Below are 22,830 nucleotides of genomic sequence, written 5' to 3' on the forward strand. Positions count from 1 at the left end.
CTCTCGTCCCCTAACACCTGTCCTCTACTTGCGCTACATTGATCACATCTTCATCATATGGACCCATGGGAAGGAGTCCCTTGAAGAATTCCACCTGGATTTCAACAATTTCTACCCCACCATCAACCTCAACCTGGACCAGTCCACACAAGAGATCCACTTCCTGGACACTACAGTGCAAATAAGTGATGGTCACATAAACATTACCCTATAACAGAAACCTACTGACCACTATACTTACCTACATGCCTCCAGCTTCCATCCAGGACACATCACACGATCCACTGTCTACAGCCAAGCCCTAAGATACAACCACATTTGCTCCAATCCCTCAGACAGAGACAAACACCTACAAGATCTTATCAAGCATTCTTAAAACTACAATACCCACCTGGGGAAGTGAGGAAACAGATTGACAGAGCGAGACGGGTACCCAGAAGTCACCTACTACAGGACAGGCCCAACAAGGAAAATAACAGAACACCACTGGCCATCATGTACAGCCCCCAGCTAAAATACCTCTCCAGCATATCATCAACGATCTACAGCCTATCCTGGAAAACAATCCCTCACTCTCACAGACCTTGGGAGGCAGGCCAGTCCTCGCTTACAGATAGCCCCCCAACTTGAAGCAAATACTCACCAGCAACTACACACCACATCACAGAAACACTAACCCAGGAACCAATCTCTGTAACAAACCCTGTTGCCTTCTCTGTCCCCATATCTACTCTAGCGACACCATCATAGGACCCAACCACATCAGCCACACAATCAGGGGCTCATTCACCTGCACATCTGCTAATGTGATATATGCCATCATGTGCCAGCAATGCCCCTCTGCCATGTACATTGGCCAAACCGGATAGTCTCTATGTAAAAGACTAAATGGACACAAATCAGACATCAGGAATGATAACATACAAAAGCCAGTAAGAGAACACTTCAATCTCCCTGGACATTCAGTAACAGATTTAAAAGTAGCCATCCTTCAACAAAAAAAACTTCAAAAACAGACTTCAAAGAGAAACTGCAGAGCTACAATTCATTTGCAAACTTAACACCATTAATGCGGGCTTGAATAGGCACTGGGAATGGCTAGCTCACAACAAACGCAATTTTCCTTCTCTTGGTATTGACACCTCCTCCTCAATTATTGGGAGTGGACCACATCCACCCTGACTGAATTGACCTTGTCAACACTGGTTCTCCACTTCTAAGATGACTCCCTTCTCTTCATGTGCCAGTATATTTATGCCTGTATCTGTAATTTTCACTCCATGCATCTGAAGAAGTGGGTTTTTTACCCACGAAAGCTTATGCCCAAATAAATGTTAGTCTTTAAGGTGCCAACGGGCTCCTCGTTGTTTTTCTGGATAGACTAACATGGCTACCCCTCTGATTGATACTCAGTTTCAGCTTGTTAGCCCTCACAAATTCCAGTATTCTCCTTGTTTGTGATGTTCAATGGCAATATTGCCCCAAATTATTATGCCATCAGTGTACATTTTCATGCCTGTTAGACTCTCTAGCATCTGGCTCAGTGTATGGTGAAATACTTCTGGAGCCAAACATATTCCAAAAGACAGTCTTAGGAAACAGTATCTGCCAAATGGTGTGTTGAAAATGCAGACCTTAGAGCTCCCACTGTCAAGGGAATGTGCCAAAATCCAGCTGATGCATCTAATTTGCTGAAGAATTTGGCTCCGGTCATCTCAGCCAAAAGTTCACTTCTGGTTGGCAAGTGGAAGTGTTCTCTTTTTATGTTTTTGTTCAGTTCCTTCGGATCCATACACAGCTGTAGTCCCTTTCCCTTTTCTCTACTATTACTAAGAGGTGAACCCAATCTGTTGGTTCTTCTGTTTTCCAAACGTTACCAGTTGCTGTCATGTTTTGCTGCTCTTCTTCAGCCTGTTTCTTAAGGGTTGTGGAACTTTTTGTGTTGCATGTAGCACAGGTTCAGCATCATCTCTTGAGCATATTATATGGGAGGCACCCATTTCCTGTGAATACATCTTCATATGATGCTATTAATACTTTCATATCTGGTTATGTGTTGTCTTTCTGTCTGTCTATGGTATACATCCTCTTAACAAGACCAAGCACGTCACACGTCCATAGGCCCAAGACTGGTTTCATACCTCGGTGTACCGCCACAAACTCTTGTTTTATTATTTCCCCTTTATATTTAAGTCTCAGTGTGCACTTCCCCAACACTGGAATCATTCCTCCATTATAGTATTTCATAGACACTTTTGATTCTTTTATATGCTCCTTACACCATTCTATTTCAGATTTTGTTATTACATTTACTTGTAGTCAATGTCAGTGTCAGTCTTGTATATCACATATATGGCATTTTTGCACATTTTAATTAACTAGTCTTTTGAGTTTTCAGCCTCCTCCATTGTTATGTTTAAGAACAGCTCTTCCTTTTCATTTGAGGAATCCCTTCCTGCATTTAATACATGCACTTTCCTGCTTTTGCTACACATTGGTTGGGTTTATTATAGTTTCTACATATCTGCCTGAATGTACTCATGCTGATTGCCATGTTGCTGGCATGGTTTCCTGTTTTCCATGTTTCTGTCCTTGACTAATTTAATTCCTGTGAACCTTTCCCTTGCTGGTTTAGATATAGAACTCACAGTCATGAGCTGTGTGCCTTTTTCTAGGCTTTTTACTTGTGTTAAGTTTGTTCTGCTGCTTGACAGATACATATTGCCCTTTCTAGTTTCAGATCCATCTCCCTTAATAACTGTTCAGACTTTTTTATTGCTACATCCCAGGGCAATCTGATTTTTAATGAGAGTCTTTTAATCCACATTCACAGGACTGACTTTTTAGTTTTAAGTCTGCGACAAACTCCTCTATTGTTTCCCCTTCATTTTGTTTTCTCATCCTGAACACACACCTCTAATAAGCATTTTTTCTAGAAACACAATGATCCTCAAATCTTTTCATTATTTCTGCAAAGCTTTCTTCTCCCTCTTCACCACCCGTCTGTATGCAATGCATTGTATACGTCTAGGGCTTCTGTGCCTAGCACTGTTAAGAACAGAGCAATCTTTTGCTCATCCTCCAGTTTATTTGCCCCAGAGGGATTCATATACAGATCAAATTGTTATTTGCACCGTTTTCAGGCATACTCAGCATTTCCCCTGATTCTCAGGGCTGGTGGCGGAGTTACTTAGCTTTGCACAGACTCTGTAGCAGCAATTGCAATATGAGCACTCTCATGGGGTCTTCCAGCACACTGTACCTGTCACTCCTGGAACCATGTGGTATCTTACTGACAACCAGACCGGTTTCAAGATAAACACTTTATTATGAAGAGGAACCATGTTCAGAAATGAAGTACAAAAACCTTTCTACTACCCTGTGTAGCTGCAGCCAACGACTGCCCAGTCTTGGGCTTCTTCACTTCTGTACCAGCAAGAAGTGTCCCAGGATGGAAACCAAAGATTGCATCTAGAGTGTACAGGAAGTCTGGCATCGCTGCACATCCCAGAGGACTTGCTGTATAGCACACCCAGAACCTTGACATGTTTGATCAGTTAGAGCACAATACTGTTGGGCAAGCCTTATCTTTGCCACACTATTATTTGTATTATAGCTCCTAGGGGCCTCAATCATGGATCACTGCCCCATTCTGCTAGGCACTGTACAAACATTTGGCCCCTATCCCAGATGAGCTTACAATCTAAGCAAGCACTTTTCCCTGCTGCAACTGCACATTGCGCAGAAACATCACTTATTTCACAAGTATATGCTGTAAACTCATGGACACAAGATCAGAGAGGCACGATGCTGATGGAATGTGTGGGGAGGAGGCAGTTATGACACGAGACAGGGTCAGTGTTTTTAAAATTAGAATGATTTAGAATAGGGTTTGAAGGTGGCAAGGAAGCCATTAGGACAGCTAATGAATAGAATAGGTACAGACGGTGAGTTTGATCTTGTTTTGTTCCCTGGAATGAGACATGATACAAGGTCCCCTGCAGTTTAATGATTTTAGCAGCTGATAGTTTAGAGATGTTAGATTGCATCTGTGATTGCATGGGGGGAATGGGGGGAAGTGTATGTTTTCTATTCAGTCAATCACAGAAATGAGCAGCTTTTTTGAAGCAAATCACTTTATTTATTAGTATTCAAGTCACTAAAGCATGATATTTGTACATAAAACCACTGAAGCACTAACAGCATTCAAACCTCTCCTGGTGACATCCATCCACATTTCTCCCCCCATAAAAGTGTTCTGAAAAAACTCATTTAAATCACTCCCTCTTTTCAGAGCCAATGTGTGAAGCTAGTTGGCACAGCCCATCACCTTTTATTGCCTCAATTCAAACAACATAGCATTACCCTCTTTTGGAAAATCCCGTGATCCCATTAGGATACACATCTGAGCATACAAATCATGAGTAGAAACAGCACGACAGTAGGAACTACTGTGATAGAAAGTTGAGGCCACTCTAAGCTAGATCCACAAAGGGATTTAGAGGCCTGACACTTTAGGTACCCATCCAAAATTTAGAACCTCAAAATCCCTGCTCAGCTATCGCCTAACTCCGTAGGCACCTAAGACCATAGGGCCCAGATCCTAAAAGTTATTTAGGTGCCTAAGTTCGACTGATTTCAATGTGAGTTAGGTGCCTAAATACCTTCGAGGAGCTGGGTGTAGATGCCCAAGTCCCCTAGGTGCCTGAATTTCTTCTGCTGGGCATGCACACAGTTGCCTAAGTCCTGACACCCAGCTTATGCCTAAACCCAAATAGCATAATCAAACTTGGCCTTACCCCGCCTATCTTGCCTACAGGGCCTATCTGGTTGGCATTCTCAGGGTACACCTACCAGATCAGGCCTTGCCCAAGACACCAGAGAAGGAGGAGGAGGAGGAGGTGGTGATAGTGGTGTGACTCAGAGCCGTGCACCTCAGAATAGCTCCATGGTTAGGGCATTCACCTAGAAGTTGGGAGATCTGGGTTCAAATACTTGTTCCATATTGGGAGGGGAAATTTAAACCTGGGTCTTTCATGTGCTGGGTGAGTGCTCAAACAACTGGGCTAAAGGAGGGCACCTCCCACCCCACGCCTTTCCTCTTGTGAGAAACCAGCTGTGAATCCTAAGCAGAGGCAGGCACCTCCCTCCAGCCTGGACTTTGGTGCCTATATCCCTTTGAGAGGTGGGGCTTAGGTCATGTCTCTCTCCTTGGCATTTCCTATTGGCTATCTTACGTGACTCCTTGCTCACCATGCTGGCTTTTGTGGATCCTATTCTTATGTGCCTCTCTTCATACAATTTATAGGCAGCCTGGGCATCTAACTTGGGGCTGTGGATTTCATTAGGAGGGTGCCTACAAGTAAGGCATTGCAATGTTGAGACTATGTCCCCTTTTATGGATCTGGCCCTCGGCACCTCTCAGAAAATACTCAGCACCTGGCAGAATCGGCCCATTGGAGAAATTGTGAAAGATCACAGAGAGGCAGGAGGAAAAGCCAACTGCAACAAACCTTTCTCACCGTTTTGACTGCTTCCTTACCTGAACCCCAGCATCAGTTGATCAAGGACGTTTGGGTGACGTTGCCTACTTGATTTAGACTGAGAATATATGACTTGTTTCCTTGGGACACCCATGACAATGAGATGCATATTGCCTAAAGTTAGCCTACTGATATGTAACATTTTGGGATGCGAGTAAATAATTTCTACTGTTGATGCAAGAAATGCACAAATCCATAACAATGTCAAATGCAACATTAAAGACAGCATAAAGAGCTCTGTGGACATTTTATTGGTTCCCTCTGCCTTGCTTGCAAATTAGAAACCTCATTTCTTTTCTGAGCCAATTTGGTTTTTCTATTCAGCAAACAAATATTTTTTCTCTCCTCTTCCTAAATTCCAAAAGAACTTGTATTAATTAGACATGGGCCTGAACCAACACCTCTGATCTCTGGATCTATCTCCAGATCTCAACAGCTTTTGTTGTTGTTGTTGCTGTTTTGTTTGTTTGTTTTTATTTTAGACAATGCCACTCTTCTCTATGCACACTAGAATAGTTATTAGTTAATGTAACGGGGTTCACTCACCACTGTGGCACATCCTGCTGGCTGTCCTGGGGATTAGCTCAGTTCGCCAGTGCGCCCTCCTCTGGTAGTGCCACGTCGCCATCACTCCTGCTCTAGGATCCATGTCTCTCCAAGGACCGTGGTGTCCTCTTCAGCGACACAGCCCTCCAGCTGTGCCACACACTGTGCTCGCCCCTTCCGGGGGACCTGCAGTCCCCTGTTCAGCCGCTTCCCTTAGTGGCTACTGCAGCAAATTGTCTGGCCACTTCCTTGTGGCCCCAGCATCCTCTTGCCCTTGCCTCAGGGCCTCAGCCCTGCAAACCCCAGCAGCCAGTCAGGAGCTGTCTCTCGCTCCCCCGGTCCCTGCTCGCAGCACTGTTCTGTCCAGGGTTCTCTCAGACTTCCAGAGACACAGTCCTTCCTCCCTGAGTTCCCAGCAGAGAACTGCCCTCCTCTGCTCTGCAGCTCCCTTTTTATATGGGCCTGCTTGGCCGCTCCATTCAGCCCTTTCCTGATTGGCTGCCTCTCTGCAGCCACCCTAAGGCTATATTAACCCCTTAGAGGCCAGTGTGGGGCAGGCACCCCATCACAGTTAACTTCTACCATACAGTCTTTAGGGGGCAAACTAATATCTTACATTTCTGTAGGTCCTACAAGAAATAAAATTATTTTAAAATTTCTCAGCAATGGAATTTAGGATATGAAGGACATTTGCCATGAGGGCACAGCAACCTTAGTTAGGTTAGATTTTGGGAGCAAGATGACTTGATAGCACCCTCTTTAATTTCACCAGCATTAGTAAGGTAGCAATTCCAGTTTGAATCCCAAGGCAGGAGTTGGTTAGAGGACAGGTGCATCAAGAGAAGAGGAGAGGGAGAGAGAATGGGGTGAAGAAAGTCTCCTGCATATCCCGTTGATTACAAAATGAAACAGTTTGTCTGATGAACTGGTGGAGCAGTAAGAGGTTGATGAATCTTTTCTTCCTGCTCAGGAAGGCTATAGGTCATCAGGAGGGCAGCTGGGGAGGAGTGAGTCAGAGGCAAGATGTCTGGGTGACACTAGGAGGAGTGTGGTGGTAGTAGAAGAGAAGTTGAGAGTTCTATCTGGTACCACCAAGCCTTAGCCACCGAAGCACTTACAGCCAGGTATCCCAAACACTCCATGGCCATATAAGGGGATTATGACACAAGACTCCCCAGCTGGAGTCAAGTATTAACTTTCAAAGCAACATCCCCAGCCAGAATGCCAGAGAGCTAGCCCCTCCCTATTCAGACAACCCTCACCTGGCTAGTCAGCTCCCTTATTTCTAGAGTGCCAGGGGGAAATCAGACCTCCCCTCTGGCACCACAGGGATATGTGCATATTAGAGACAAAAGGGAAGCCAATCATTGCAAGAATTTGCCTATGCTCCTCACGTTGCAAAGGTCCAGTAAGTCTCCCTACAATTATCAGGATTCAGGAAGAGTACTAACCACTAAACAGCTCTGCTCTGTAACACGATAGCCAGGCTTCGAAAGTTTCGATTTTTTTTTATTGGTAAATGTCGATTTCACCATATACGCACAAACTGATGAAAAAATATTTCCATTGATAATCATCCAGATTTGCAGATAGGCAAATTAAGAAAAATGCTGCTTAAGAATTTATAAGCGTTTGATTTAAAGATAATGACTTTGTATAGTTTGACTTGATGTTGACAATTTGTGTTTTAACCGTCATAAAGCTTGAACTTTTTGAATCTCAATGTCTGTTTTCATTAAATAATTATTGTCTGACCCACTGTTGTTGGACCCCACTATAATTTCCCCCAATTCTGTAAATGTAAATCGATGAAAATAATTTTAAAAATAATGTTTAAAACCCATTTTGTTGCATAGCTGTGAACATTTAAATTGATAAAAATAGAAAAAATGCTTAAAAACAAACATCAATATTATGTCAAAACTATAAAAAATAAAAATTGAATTCTGCCAAGCCTATATCTAAGAGAGATAAGGTGGGTGAGGTACTATCTTTTGTTGGACCAACTTCTGTTGGTGAGAGAGACAAACTTTCAAGTTTCCACAGACCTGAAGAAGAGCTCTGTGTAAGCACAAAAGCTTGCCTCTCTCACCAAACAAAAGTTGGTCCAATAAAAGATAGTACCTTGTCTCTCCAATATCCTGGGACCAACATGGCTACAACACCACTGTGTAAGCCTACCTATAGCTCATTATGAGTCCAAACTGGCAGAAACTGGGCATTGAAAGAAAATATGGAGATATACCTACTGTGACAGACCCAGACCAGTGGGGTACAGGAGTCTGGTAGAGGACAAATATACTGGTCACTGGATGAATAGTTTTCTGTTCCCTGAGTGACCAGAGCAGGGGCTGCACTAGAGTAATCAGGAACCTGCTAGAACCAGTTAAGGTAGGCAGGCTAATTAGGACACCTGGAGCCAATTAAGAAGAAGCTTCTAGAATCAATTAAGGCAGGCTAATCAGGGCACCTGGGTTTTAAAAAGGAGCTCACTTCAGTTGTGGTGGGAGTGTGAGGAGCTGGGAGCAAGAGGCACAAGGAGCTGAGAGTGGGAGGGTGTGCTGCTGGAGGACTGAGGAGCACAAGCGTTATCAGACACCAGGAGGAAGGTCCTGTGGTGAGAATAGGGAAGGTGTTTGGAGGAGGCCATGGGGAAGGAGGCCAGGGAGTTGTAGCTGTCATGCAGCTGTTACAGGAGGCACTATAGACAGATGCAGTCCACAGGGCCCTGGGCTGGAACCAGGAGTAGAGGGCGGGCCTGGGTTCCCCCCAAACTTCCCAATTGACCTGGACTGTGGGTTCTTCCAGAGGGGAAGGTCTCTGGGTTGTTCCCCAACCCACATGGTGAATCTCTGAGGCAAGAAAATCCGCCAATAAGCGCAGTACCCACCAAGATAGAGGAGGAACTTTGTCACACTACCTATCTCATAGAAAAAGACACTCCAAAACATGTGTGTGGTCCCTTTGGGTCCAGGCTCCACAGTATATCCAGAACCCAACACCCCGCACTTATCTGGACCCCTTCCCCTTTGCTTTTTCCTCCTGTTCTAAATTTGGTATGAATCTGTGGCTGGCAAAAGGTACCAGCCTGACAGTCCGTGAGAGGGGGTAGGTGGGTACTCTATTTATCCCCATGACTGTCTATCTAATGTACTTATATGGCCCCCATTAGTATAGAATCTGAGTGTCATACCTGCATGCCAAGGAGACCTGAAGATTATAATTTAAACCTTCCTCGGGCTTCTCATTACCCTAGTGACATCAGTAGAGTAGGGGTTAGTCTGAGGATGCCAGACATACTTATTGTTTCTGAATTTGGCCCAGTGGGTAACGATTAGCTTCAGTGGAGGTGCCTCAGGTCTTATTAGCCTTCACAGACATTTCAATAAGTCACCTTCTTCCTCCCTCACCACAGCTTGCAGCCCACATTTGATCTGACTGCCACTTCCCTGCTAATATCATCTCTAAGACATTCTTTGAGCTGGTGAAAGTAATAGCATGGCTCACCTCCCCTGTGTCTGGTGCAGTGCTGCCTCAGGCTGGGTGAAATCACACCCCACTGTAAGACAACAGGAAGTCTCTCCTCCAGGAGTCCGCTTTATTACCGTACAAAGCATATCCCAGTACATTTACCGATCGTCCCTCCCTCTGTGTCTTGTCCTTTGAAGGCTTGCAGAGTCCTCTCTACTGTCCACTAATACCCTTCACAAGCCCAGTCCCACAAAAATCCAGGCAGTCATTGTCCCTTTCCCAGGTTCTTGCCTGACAAGCCCTCCTGCCTTGGATCGCAGGCTTCACATTTCCCCTTCTGTCAGCACTCACCGTCAGAGCCCTCGTTTCAGGGACCCATATAGTCTTTTCCTTCTCCCCTCTGCTGAGAGGGAATACACAGCCCTCCCTCTCTAGATGTGCATGCCCACCTCCACTCCAGGACTTTCCTTTCCTAGGACCTTCCCCTAGCTCTCTCTCTCTCAGTATGGAACCACTGCCCCAGCCAGCTACTGCTCTCACCAAAACCCCTCCTGTGCTGAGCACGGGGAGGTATTATATCCTCCTTCTCCCCAACAGACCTTGCTCGTTCCCAGCCAGGTGCTCCCTCTGGGTACTACAACTGCCCAGGATGCCTGGTCTTAAGGGGCCCAAGATCCCGTAACAGTTGTGCTGGACCACATCTGCCTTTACAGGGCCAGCACACAGCATTACAGGGATATTGTTAAAATTTTTAGGCTTCAAACTTGATGCAAAGTTAAGATTTATAATCCAAAGGTCACACAGGAGTCAGTAGCCGAGCTAGGAATAGAACCTAAATTCCCTGAGATTCTATCTAAGGAATCCTTATGGTCCCCAGCTCTGTAGTATCTGAGTGCTCACATATTACGGTGGATCTCTCTTCCTGCTAGCATATGCACAGTAGTCTTCTTAAAAAAACTCTGCATGTAGGTGTGGCTCTCCTACTGAGTCAATGGACGTGGTCTGCGCACACAGAGGACCTGCAGCACAAATCAAGGGTTCTTTCACTGGTGACTGTCTGATGATATATTCAGCAGTTCAGCAACAGAGTAGGTGGTTCTTTAGGGTCAAATTTGGATGAGCCACAGACATGGCTTGATTCTTGGTGTGACCTCGAGCAAGTCACTTGACTTCCTTGTGCCTCAGGCATCTAGATAGAATAAAAGGTTAAAAAGCAGGGAACTCACTGAAAACTAATCCTTGTGTAGGATCATAGGGCCAGATTCCATCACCCTTACTACTCTGAATGAGTAATGCCTTACTCCATGAGTAGACCTATCAATTTCAATGTGAGGAAGGGTGGCAAAATCTAGTCCATAGAGATTGCAAAAGGCTCTTATGTCATCTAGCCCATTCCCCTGCCACTTTGGGATTGTTCCATGCACCATTGTTAAATTGAAAGCTGCTGGGGACTGCCAGCAGGCATATCTTGGCTCCAAGACCATCACAGACCTAGTTAGAGTCAATGGGTGTGCCAGGCACTCTTTCAGAGTCAATGGAAGGCACAATTAAGCCCCTTTATGTACAAGAGACAGTTACAAACAATGGCGGGACTACCCAGGGCAAATCAGAGCTAAACTGTGTGGGATGAGGGGTTTCCCGGATTACAAACACAGAGGATGGGACACTGGTTTTGTAGTTTGTGTGTGTTAGGTCAGGGGTGCTCTCAAACTGGGGGTCGGGACCCCTCAGGGGGTCGTGAGGTAATTACATGTGGGGTCATGAGCTGTCAGCCTCCACCCCAAACCCCGCTTTGCTTCCAGCATTTATAATGGTCTTAAATACATAAAAACATGTTTTTAATTTATAATGGGGGTCGCACTCAGAGGCTTGCTATGTGAAAGGGGTCACCAGCACAAAAGTTTGAGAATCACTGTGTTAGAGGAAGAAAGACAGCAGAAGCAGATGTAAATGTGGCTCTGACAGCAAGCAGAGGGCAGGGCCTATCGGGCAGAGAGCTCCCTGGAGTGGCAGACATGTGGATTTCTGAGCAAGGAAACAGCCTGTTGTTCATTTCTACTGTGATCAGGGAAACAGGACTTTGTGTACAGTTTTTGTAAATCAACAAGATTACATTGAAGAATATACACATATTGATTTCTCCTCTTAATGGAGACAACCTGCAAGACCCTGAATACTGGCTAGCTGCTTGGGCCAAAGAGGCAGATTTCCTAGTGTTTAGTACAATGTACATTTAAATGTCTCAAGTGGGGGGGACTTCTACCACTTTGCTTGGGAGACTGTGAGTTTATGGGCTCGTCTACACTGGCAAGTTTTGTCGCCAAAAACTGTCTTTTGATGACAAAAGAGTGATAGCGTACACACTGCAATGGGACTTTTATGAAAAAAAAATGCCCAGTTTTGGCGACAAAAAACTTCCACCCCTGTGAGAGAATTTTGTCTTTTCCCCTCCCTTTATTGTTGACAAACAGCCAGTGTAGACACCACATCTTTTTGGCCTCCAGAAAGTGTCCCACAATTCCCATGCTGCTGCTCTGGTCAGCGGTTTGAACTCTGCTGCCCTGCAGCCAACCCGCCCCTCCCCCTTGCAAGCCTTGGAAATTTTAAAGCTCATTTCCTGCTTGCTGGCTTTTCCTGTGAGCTTCCTAGGTGGCTTCCCAGGTAAGCATGGCTGGCTATCACACCAAATGCACTCCCGCTTGGACCACCGCTGAGCTGTTGGATCTGATCAGTATATGGGGAGAGGAGTCTGTTCAGTCGCAGCTGCGAGTGACCCGTGGGAATCGGGACACATATGGGCAAATTTCTCGAGGCTTGTGTGAAAAGGGCTATGATCGGGACACGCAGCAGTGCAGAGCGAAGATAAAGGAGCTGAGGCAGGTGTACCATAAGGAGCGGGAGGCGAACCATCGCTCTGGTGGTGCACCTAAGACCTGCCGCTTCTATAAGGAGCTGAATGATATCCTTGGTGGTGACTCCACCTCCATTGCCGATAGCCCTGTGGATACTTCGGAGGCAGCAGAAAGCGGGGGTAACCCGGAGGCTGAAATTCTGGATGAAGAAGTGGAGCCAGAAGAGAATGTGGAGCTCCCAGCGGGATCGCCCGGTGGGGCAGGCAGCCAGGAACTCTTCTCCACTCCAGAAGTACTCTACGGGGAGCAGGAAGCAGATGAGACTCTGGGTAAGTTGCTGTGGCTTGTGTAGGGAATGGAAAAGTGGGAGGCAGGTAGTGTTTTCTGTGAGCTGGACATTGCCCTGTGTAGCTAATCTGCATGGCCAAGCAGGGTGTTGATGGACATCGAGACCTGCAGGGAATCCTCCAGAGAGAGGCTCTGGAAAATTTCCAAGAGATACTTGTTAATCCTCTGCCATAGATTCCAAGTGATTGCAGCCTTGTTAGTTTCCCCATTGTAGGAAACTGTACCATGCCATTAATTACTGGAGCTGGGACCAAAGCGGCAGATAGCTGAGCTGCATATAGACCCGTGTGAAAGCCACAAGCATGCAGTAGTTGTGCCCTGGTTTCTCTGGGTCACCCGCAGCAGTGAGATGTCAGCCAGCAGGTTGGCTGCCTGTGAAAAAGTGTGTGATAATTTTAGAATGAGTTCCCTGCAAAGCTGCTCTGCAAGCTGTGACCGTTTTGTCCGTACGCAGAACCGCCTTCCCCCGCACTCCCAACACTCACCATGATTGGGGTGCTCGCGGAGCTGTGTACCTGCCTAGAGTCAGTGAGAAAGTGATTGCTACTGATTGCAAAATGCACTTGTTACTGAAATGTTTCAATCGTTTGTTGGAATGTAACAATCCCTCTTCTGAGCATTGTCCACAGCAGCCGAGACCTTGAGGAACACACCACGCACCCCTGCCGACCGGCTTCAGCAGATAAGGAAGAAGCTGATATGCAGCAAGAAGACATGTTCCGGGAGGTGCTGCAGCGTGATGAGAGACAGACCAGGGAATGCAAAGAGTGCTGGGAAGCCAATGCACCATTTGCTAGGCAAGCGACAGAGCGGATGATAGAAGTTATGGAGGATCAGACAGAGATGCTCAAGTCTTTGATACAGTTGCAGACTGAGCAGATCCGTGGTCGACCTCCACTGCAGCACATGCACATATACAATTCTTTGCCAACCCCACCCCCCTCTATGCCCACAAATCCCTTATCACTTCACAGCACTCCTGAATTTCCCCATCACTCCACCCCCTCTCACAGCTTGCACAATGATAGCTAGAGCTACACACAGTTGTGAGGTTTTATCCTTTTTAACAATAAATAAAGGCATAATTAATGGCATAGCGTTTTTATTCTGTGTTCTACAAAAGCGTATAGCAATCAATTCACTCTTGGGAACAAGCTTCTAAAGCATTTTGTTGTATAGATCTTGGGCCCCAAAATTGTACATGGATGCACCAGGGAAGCAACTCCAAAGCAGACATGAGTTAGTGCCCCTCATTGTCAAAGTGGTTCCTCAAAGCCTCTCTGATGTTAATAGCAGCCCTCTGGGCTCCTCTGACAGCCCTAGCATCTGGCTGTTCAAACTGTGCAGCCAAGCGCTCTGCTTCAGTGCCCCACACCTGAGCAAACATTTCACCCTTAGAGTCACACAGATTATGCAAAGTGCAGCACGCGGCTATGACCATGGGAATATTATCCTCGGTAAGGTCTAGCCTGCCATTGAGACAGCTCCAGCGAGCTTTGAAACAGCCAAAGGCACATTCGACTACCATGCGGCACCTGCTCAGCCTGTTGTTAATATGCTCCTTGCTGCTGTCCAGGTGCTCTGTGTAAGGTTTCATGAGCCAGGGCTGTAAGTGGTAAGCTGGGTCTCCCAGGATTACTATGGGCATTTCCACATCCCCCACTGTGACCTTGTGGTCTGGAAAGAAAGTTCCCGCCTGCAGCTTTCTGTACAGGCCACTGTTCCTGAAGATGCGTGCGTCATGCACGTTTCCAGACCAGCCTGCATTGATGTCCGTGAAACGTCCCCGGTGATCCACAAGCGCCTGCAACACCATTGAGAAATATCCCTTCCTATTGATGTATTCTGAGGCAAGGTGGTCTGGCGCTAAAATTGGAATGTGTGTGCCATCAATCGCCCCGCCACAGTTAGGGAAACCCATCTCTGCAAAGCCATCCACTTTCAGGGAGTTTCTTTTTATTCAGCTAATCTGCTAGTTTTTTCAGAGGAAATAAATTGACCAAATAAAAAACAAATCAGAAAATCTCCCCCACTGAGATTATTTCAGTTCTTGCTGTTTTCTTCAGATCTATTTTTTCTGTACTACATTTAGTTTCCAGTTGAAGGAACCTGAAGAAAAGATGATTATTACCAAGAAATTCGCAAATTAGCAAAACTCAAATACCCCCATAAAACCATTTCAGCAAAATTAGTAGGGATGGGCCAAAAACTGTTAGATTTCTATTCAGATTATACCAGATTGGGAGGTCCTATTACTCAGACAAAATTTGGGACTATTTGGATACATTTATACTGGAATAATAGGAGTAAATTATGAGCTCTGATGGGAGGGAGAATGAGGACAGCATTAGATTCAAAGAGTGGGCAGAAAGCAATGGGAGAGGAAAACAGATTTTCTTTTATTACGGATGTTTATATAGCCTTCATGAGATCCACGCAACAACCAAGAATAGCTTTAAGAACAGGCGGCAGCAGCAGTTCAAGAAAGCAAACAAAATGTTAAGATGCATAAGGAATGGAATGAAGGATAATGTGTAAACATAGTTTAATGCCATTAGATAAAATCAATGGTATGCCCTCCTTTTGAACACTGGGTGTGACGGGTTGGACCCCCCTATCCGGGATGCCACCTTATGTGCTGGGGTCTCACTGAGCCCGCCTTTTCCACCAGCCTGGTTTCCTCACCCTGTTCCACTGTGCCAGACCCTCAAGCCTTCTCCAGCACACACACACACAGAGGTAGGGACACAGTCAGCTGCAAATGGACACAGAGACACTGAGATCAGCGCTGTGTGGGCGGAATCAGCTCGGGGATTGCCCAGCACTCAGGTGCACACCTCCTTTGGAGTATAAACCCAAAATAATATTGTCTTGCGCTGTATAGAAAAATTAGCACAGCACAAGCTCATAAAAATTTGCCCTCTCCCTCGATGTGGAGAGAGATATACATGGCTGTTTGCCTCCCCCCCCCCGCCCGATATGAATTGCACAAACTGGGTTTTGAAATAAACAAGAAATAAGTTTATTAACTACAAAAGGTAAATTTTAAGTGATTATAAGGGATAGCAAACAGAACAAAGCAGATTACTGAGCAAATAAAACAAAACACGCTAACTAAGCTTAATACACTCAAGAAACAGGTTACAAAATGTAATTTCTCACCCTAAATGTTGTTTTAGGCAGGTTGCAGAGTTTCTGTAGCTTAGAGTTCCAGTTATTTCTCTTTACAGTCTGGACCCCTGTCTCAGTCTGGACTCAGCCCCTGCCCTTCCCTTCAGGTGTTTTTAGCAATCTTTCTTCTTGGGCGGGGAGGCAATGAAGAAGAGTCCTGTTTGCCTTGCTCCCCAGCCTTAAATAGAATTTACATAAGGTGGGAACCCTTTGTTTCCAGTGGAAAAATACCAGCAGTGTCCAAGGTGGTACTTTTTACCAGGTGACATTATCACCTGACCTTGCAGTGTCAAAGCAACCATGAAACCAGATTTATTTGCAATGTCCACAGGAAGGAACTCCCGGAAGATGGGGGATCTGCATCTTCGAAGACTCATTGTCTTTTTCCTAATAGCCCATTAAGGCGGATTGCTTACTGTCTGGTGGGTGTCTCCAAGTATAACCATAGATGTAATTGTTACATAGTCAATATTCCTAACTCCAGATACAGAAATGATACATGCATACACATTGGAAAATCGCATTCAGTAAATCATAACCTTTCCAATGATATCTTACATGAGCCATCTTGCATATATTATGCCATATTCATATCATAAGCATATTTCTATAAAGAATATGGAGCGTCACGTCACACCAAGTTCACCCTAGAAGCTCAGAAACCAGATGATAAACAGGAAGGACCCCCTTTTTTTAAAACCTCATTATTGTTAAGCCAATCTCATGATCTTTGGGGACTCGACTCATGATTTTGAATGCTTGGGGGTTGGCCAACCCATCGACCACCACAGGAAGTGGAGGTGTAGGGCTTTCCATATAGGCATGACATATGAATAAAGTCTTCTCTCCTAATTGTAATATCGTGATATCCCTCAGTGCAAAGGGCCTGCCAAAGACACCCTGCTTTCAGTTATATATTCAGTGAACGTGACCCACTTACTGACTGGCTAAGCCAACAATCCTTTAAGCAAGGGTCAGTCCTAGAGCAATATCATGTATTTGCATGAGGAAAGCCTTCTGGTCTCACTAGTAAGTAGTGATTCCACCCGAAGTTCTACCTGCTAGCAGGTAAGGATCTTTTCCATTACAAAAATAATCACTAGCCCATGGGCTAGGACATTTTGTCAGCACTCAGACATAGGCATTCCTCCAAATACACACACAGTTGTAATTGTGACATAGTCCATATTCCTAATTTCAGATACAGAAATTATAAATGAATACAAATTGGATAAACAGTAGATTATAACCTTTTCAATGATACCTCACATGACCCATCTTGCATAAAACATATCTAAGGGTATGTCTACACTACGAGGGTAGTTCGATTTTACTTAAATCGAATATGTGGAATCGATATTGCAAAGTCGAATGTGTGTGTCCACACTAAGGAGAGTAATTCGACTTTGTGAGTCCACACTAATGGGGCGAGCGTCGATATTGGAAGCGGTGCACTGTGGGCAGCTATCCCACAGTTCCCGCAGTCCCCGCTGCCCATCGGAATTCTGGGTCGAGCCGCCAATGCCTTCTGGGTAAAAAAATGTGTCGTCATCCGTCCGTCACTAACGCCCTCCCTCCCTCCATGAAAGCGCCGGCGGGAAATCAGTTCGCGCACTTTTCTGGTCAGTGACAGCGCGGACGCCACAGCACTGCGATCATGGATCACGCTGCGACCATCGCTGCAGTTGTGGCCGTTCTCAACACCTCGCAGCTTATCATACACCTTTCCCTGAGGCAGATGCAGAGAAATCAGGCGAGGAGGCTACGACACCGCCGTGATGGCCTGAAGTCGGAGAGTAGCACAGAGCTGTCAGAAACCACGAGCCCCAGCGCCCAGGACATCACGGTGGCAATGGGTCATGTGGATATTGTGGAACGGCGATTCTGGGCCCGGGAAACAAGCACGGACTGGTGGGACCGCATAGTGCTTCAGGTCTGGGATGAATCCCAGTGGCTGCGAAACTTTCGCATGCAGAAGGGGACTTTCCTCGAACTTTGTGAGTTGCTGTCCCCTGCCCTGAAGCGCAATGACACCCGGATGCGAGCAGCCCTGACTGTCCAGAAGTGAGTGGCCATAGCCCTCTGGAAGCTTGCAACGCCGGACAGCTACCGGTCAGTCGCGAACCACTTTGGTGTGGGCAAATCTACCGTGGGGGTTGTTGTGATGCAAGTAGCCAACGCAATCGTTAAGGTACTGCTCTCAAAGGTAGTGACCCTGGGAAACGCGCAGGTCATCATAGATGGCTTTGCCGCGATGGGATTCCCAAACTGCGGTGGGGCTATCGATGGGACTCACATCCCTATCCTGGGACCGGACCACCAGGCCAGCCAGTACATCAACAGAAAGGGCTACTTTTCAATGGTGCTGCAAGCACTGGTGGACCATCGGGGACGTTTTACAAACATCAACGTCGGATGGCCGGGCAAGGTTCATGACGCTCGCGTGTTCAGGAACTCTGGTCTGTTTAGACGGCTGCAGGAAGGTATTTACTTCCCAGACCACAAAATAACTCTTGGGGATGTGGAGATGCCTACAGTCATCCTCGGGGACCCAGCCTACCCGCTAATGCCCTGGCTCATGAAGCCCTATACTGGCGCCCTGGACACAGAAAAAGAACTGTTCAACTACCGTCTGAGCAAGTGCAGAATGGTAGTGGAGTGTGCTTTTGGCCGTCTCAAAGGGAGATGGAGAAGCTTACTGACTCGCTGTGATCTCAGCGAAACCAATATCCCCATTGTTATAGCAGCTTGCTGTGTGCTCCACAATCTCTGTGAGAGCAAGGGGGAGACCTTTATGGCGGGGTGGGAGGTTGAGGCAAATAGCCTGGCTGCTGATTACGCCCAACCAGACAGCCGGGCGATTAGAAGATCCCAGCGGGACGCGCTGTGCATCCGGGAGGCTTTGAAAGCTAGGTTCCTGAGTGAGCAGGGCAACCTGTGACTTTTCAGTTTGTGGACAGAAAAGCTGAACCTGCCCCCGTTTCTTTACCCAGTTCATTTTGACTATCCTCTCCAGTTACATACCCCCTTCACCCCCTTCCCCTTCCCAAAAAATAAAATCAGTTCTATTTTGTTAATGAACACCGTTGTCTGTATTGCTGTTTTCGCGGGAATGTTTTAAACCGGGGACGCAGACTGTGGCGGGGGGCGGGTTTAGTGTTCTGATGCAAATGATGCTTCTAAACTCCCGGAATGACAGGCTCCGCACTGGTGCACTGGTTATTTCAATGGAGCCTGCCAGCACTCCTGGGGGGGACTGCGTGTATGTGTCGGCTATGTGACTTTCTGGCAGGGGGGGTAGGGTTACAGATCCCCTGCTGCGTGGATCTGTGAGCCAGGATAAGGACCGCTGCATAAGATCTGTAACTGCCCTCCCCCGCCACAAAGTCACAGAGCAACCCCCCCCCCCAGAACATGAAAACCACCTCCAAGACTGACCAGGGTAACCAGTGACTGCACTGTGTATGTGTCCTGATGCTCGACCTGACCCCGCCTCTGTACCCTGCTAAAGGTGACTGTCCTGTCCAATTACCAAGCCCCTTCCCCCCCTTCAGACAGACTCTCCTCCAAAAGAACAGGATGGAAACAGTAATGAACAGGAACAAATATTTTATTATGAACCACACATGAAACGTGGGGGGTGAAACTTGGACGGGGGCTTGTGTGAGGTGGGTAGGAAAGGACTTTTCAAATTTTGGGGAATGAGAGCCTTCTAGTGCTAGAGCAGTCTGCAGGGGTTGACTGAAAGTTTTAACGGCCCTTGCCGCCCCTCCTTCTTTGGACCTTGGGTGAGGGTGGTGTGGGACTTGGTGGCGGGGGAGGGCGGTTAGAGATAGACTGCAGCGGGGCTCTGTCCTCCTGCCTCCGGTCTTGCAGAACATCCACAAGGCGCCGGAGCGTGTCCGTTTGCTCCCTCATTAGTCCAAGCAGCTTTTCAGTAGCCTGTTGGTCCTCCTGACGCCACCTCTCCTCCCGTTCCATGACTGCTCGGTGCATTTGTGACAAATTCTCCCTCCACTGTGTCTGCTGGGCTGCCTGGGCTCGGGAGCAGCCCATTAGTTCTGAGAACATGTCTTCACGCGTCTTCTTCTTCCTCCGCCTAATCTGCGCTAGCCTCTGGGAGTGTGCTGACAGGCTGGGTTGGGAGACAGTCGCAGATGTGTCTGTGTGAATTGTAAAAAGGGAGTGAATTCCTGAGACAGATAAATTAAGTTGTGCACAAAGAACCTAGTCTTTCTCTGTGAACAAGACCATGCACTGCACCTCTCACATGCGCACTCAGGACAAGGTCGAATTTTCGGCCCTCGCCTTCAGTGCCTGTGGACTTGCGGTGGTCTTGGAGTGATCTGAGAAGCGTGGCTGCAGACCTGAACTTCTGTAGCGGGCAATCATGGTAAGCCATAGACTTGTGGCTGCTTAAAACTCTATTAGTAGCACTGGCCTCCTTTCACATTGAAAGCAATGCCAGTCTCAATGCCAGCAATCAGGCAAGCATGAACTCGGCCCCTGTCCCACCCCCTCGCGGCTGTCCCAGGGAAAGATCCCTGTATGCTGCCCCTCTCCCTCCACCGCATGGCTGTAAAGCAGTCCCAATACTAACATTCCCCTCCCTAATTCAAAGCAGGGCATCATGAGCGACATCACCCTCATGAGGATCTCGAACAGCGAGAAGGAACGCATGCTGAGGGAAAGCATGCAAAAACCTGGGCCGTATGCCGCTATGCTGTGCCGCGCGATGATCCCGGAATACTTGATTGTGGCGTGGCGGGGAAACGTGTGCTACCACGGAGGGCCCAACAAGATCGCCCTACCCAGGAACCTGATGAACAGGCTCGAACTGTACCTGCATGAGACATACGAGGAGTTCTCCTATGAGGATTTCTCCTCTATCCCCGGCCATATTGACCGCATTTTCGCGTAGGTGCACTGGGACTAAAGAGTGGAGCGTCTTGGGCTGCATAATCATGAATAACCGGACATTGTAAAAATTTTTTTAAATAGTTGGGACTAAATAGTGAAGAGCCCAAGGCAGAAAAATCATGAGAAACCCTTTGTTGATATTGTAAATATTCCAGTTTTGTTGCAGATAAATGTTTATATGTTTAAAGCACTTTAGGAAATAAGCCATTTTAAATATTGTCAATACTTCAGTTCTGTTAAAAATAAATGTTTACATGTTTACAGCACTTACTGCTTGATCCTTCCCCTGATTCTGTGTCCGGGGTAAGGGATGGGGACGGTTGGTACGGGATCTCGGTAAGGGTGATGAAGAGCTCCTGGCTGTCGGGGAAATCAGTGGTGCCAGTGCTGTCGACTGCCTCGTCCTCCTCATCTCCTTCTTCATCTTCCCCGTCCGCTAAGATGTCCGACGAGGAACCGGACGCGGACAATATCCCATCCTCAGAGTCCACGGTCACGGGTGGGGTAGTGGTGGCGGCCGCACCCAGGATGGAATGCAGTGCCTGGTAGAAACGGGATGTGTGGGGCTGGGATCCGGAGCGTCCGTTTGCCTCTTTGGTTTTTTGGTAGCCTTGTCTCAGCTCCTTGATTTTCACGCGGCACTGCGTTGCATCCCGGCTGTAGCCTCTCTCTGCCATGGCTTTAGAGATCTTCTCGTAGATCTTAGCATTCCTTCTTTTGGAGCGCAGCTCTGAAAGCACGGACTCATCGCCCCACACAGCGATGAGATCCAAGACTTCCCGATCAGTCCATGCTGGGGCCCTCTTTCTATTCTGGGATTGCACGGTCACCTCTGCTGGAGAGCTCTGCATCGTTGCCACTGCTGCTGAGCTCACCACGATGTCCAAACAGGAACTGAGATTCAAACTGCCCAGACAGGAAAATGAATTCAAATTTTCCCGGGGTGTGGCTGGTCAGAGCATCCGAGCTCGGACTGCTGTCCAGAGCGTCAACAGAGTGGTGCACTGTGGGATAGCTCCCGGAGCTATTAGCGTCGATTTCCATCCACACCTAGCCTAATTCGATATGGCCATTTCGAATTTAGCGCTACTCCTCTCGTTGGGGAGGAGTACAGAAGTCGAATTTAAGAGAGCTCTATGTCGATCTAAATAGCTTCGTGGTGTGGACGGGTGCAGGGTTAATTCGATGTAACGGCGCTAAATTCGACATAAAAGCCTAGTGTAGACCAGGCCTTAGTTATGCCATATTCATATCATAACAATATTTCTATGAAGAATATGGGGTATAACGTCACACTGGGTTCAGTTTGGATCACCTAATCTCAAACATATATAGCAGTCAGTGTGTGTGTGGGGGGAGGGTATGCGGGGGGACACACAGGAGGGTTCAGAGACAGGCAAGTAAAATGATTACAATCATGGAAAAACTTCCATACCAGGAAAGATTGAAAAGACTGGGATTGTTTGACCTAAGGAGGAGACACATCAGAGGGAGTATGCTAAAGGTACATAAAATAAAGAATGGCATAGAAAAGGTAGATCAGGCATTGTTAGTCACTGTTTTTCATACAACAAGAACAAAAGGGACATTTACTACAAATGAAAGGCAAAATATTTAAAACTGATAAAGGAAACATTTTCATCCAATGCACAAATAGCCAGTGGAATTCACTTCCACAATAGATCATTGAGCCCAAAATCTTAGTAAGGTACCAAAAGGGACTGGCCATTTTTATAGATAATATGAATATCCAGAATAATTGTAATTTAAAAACAAAAGCACAAGTGATAGAAACCCTCACATTTCAGGACATAAGCCAAAATCTAATTCTTTGGGGTTGGGAAGAAATGTTGCCTGGGGGCAGGCAATCCCATAACTGTCTATGGTGTTATTCATTTGTTGCACTTTCCTCTGAAGTAGCTGGTACTGGCCACTGTTAGTGACAAAATACTGGGCTAGGTGGGCTAGTCTGATCTAGT

This window comes from Terrapene carolina, unplaced genomic scaffold (genome assembly GCF_002925995.2).
Source record: "Terrapene carolina triunguis isolate 2854851 unplaced genomic scaffold, T_m_triunguis-2.0 Scaffold247, whole genome shotgun sequence".
NCBI lineage: Eukaryota > Metazoa > Chordata > Testudines > Emydidae > Terrapene > Terrapene triunguis.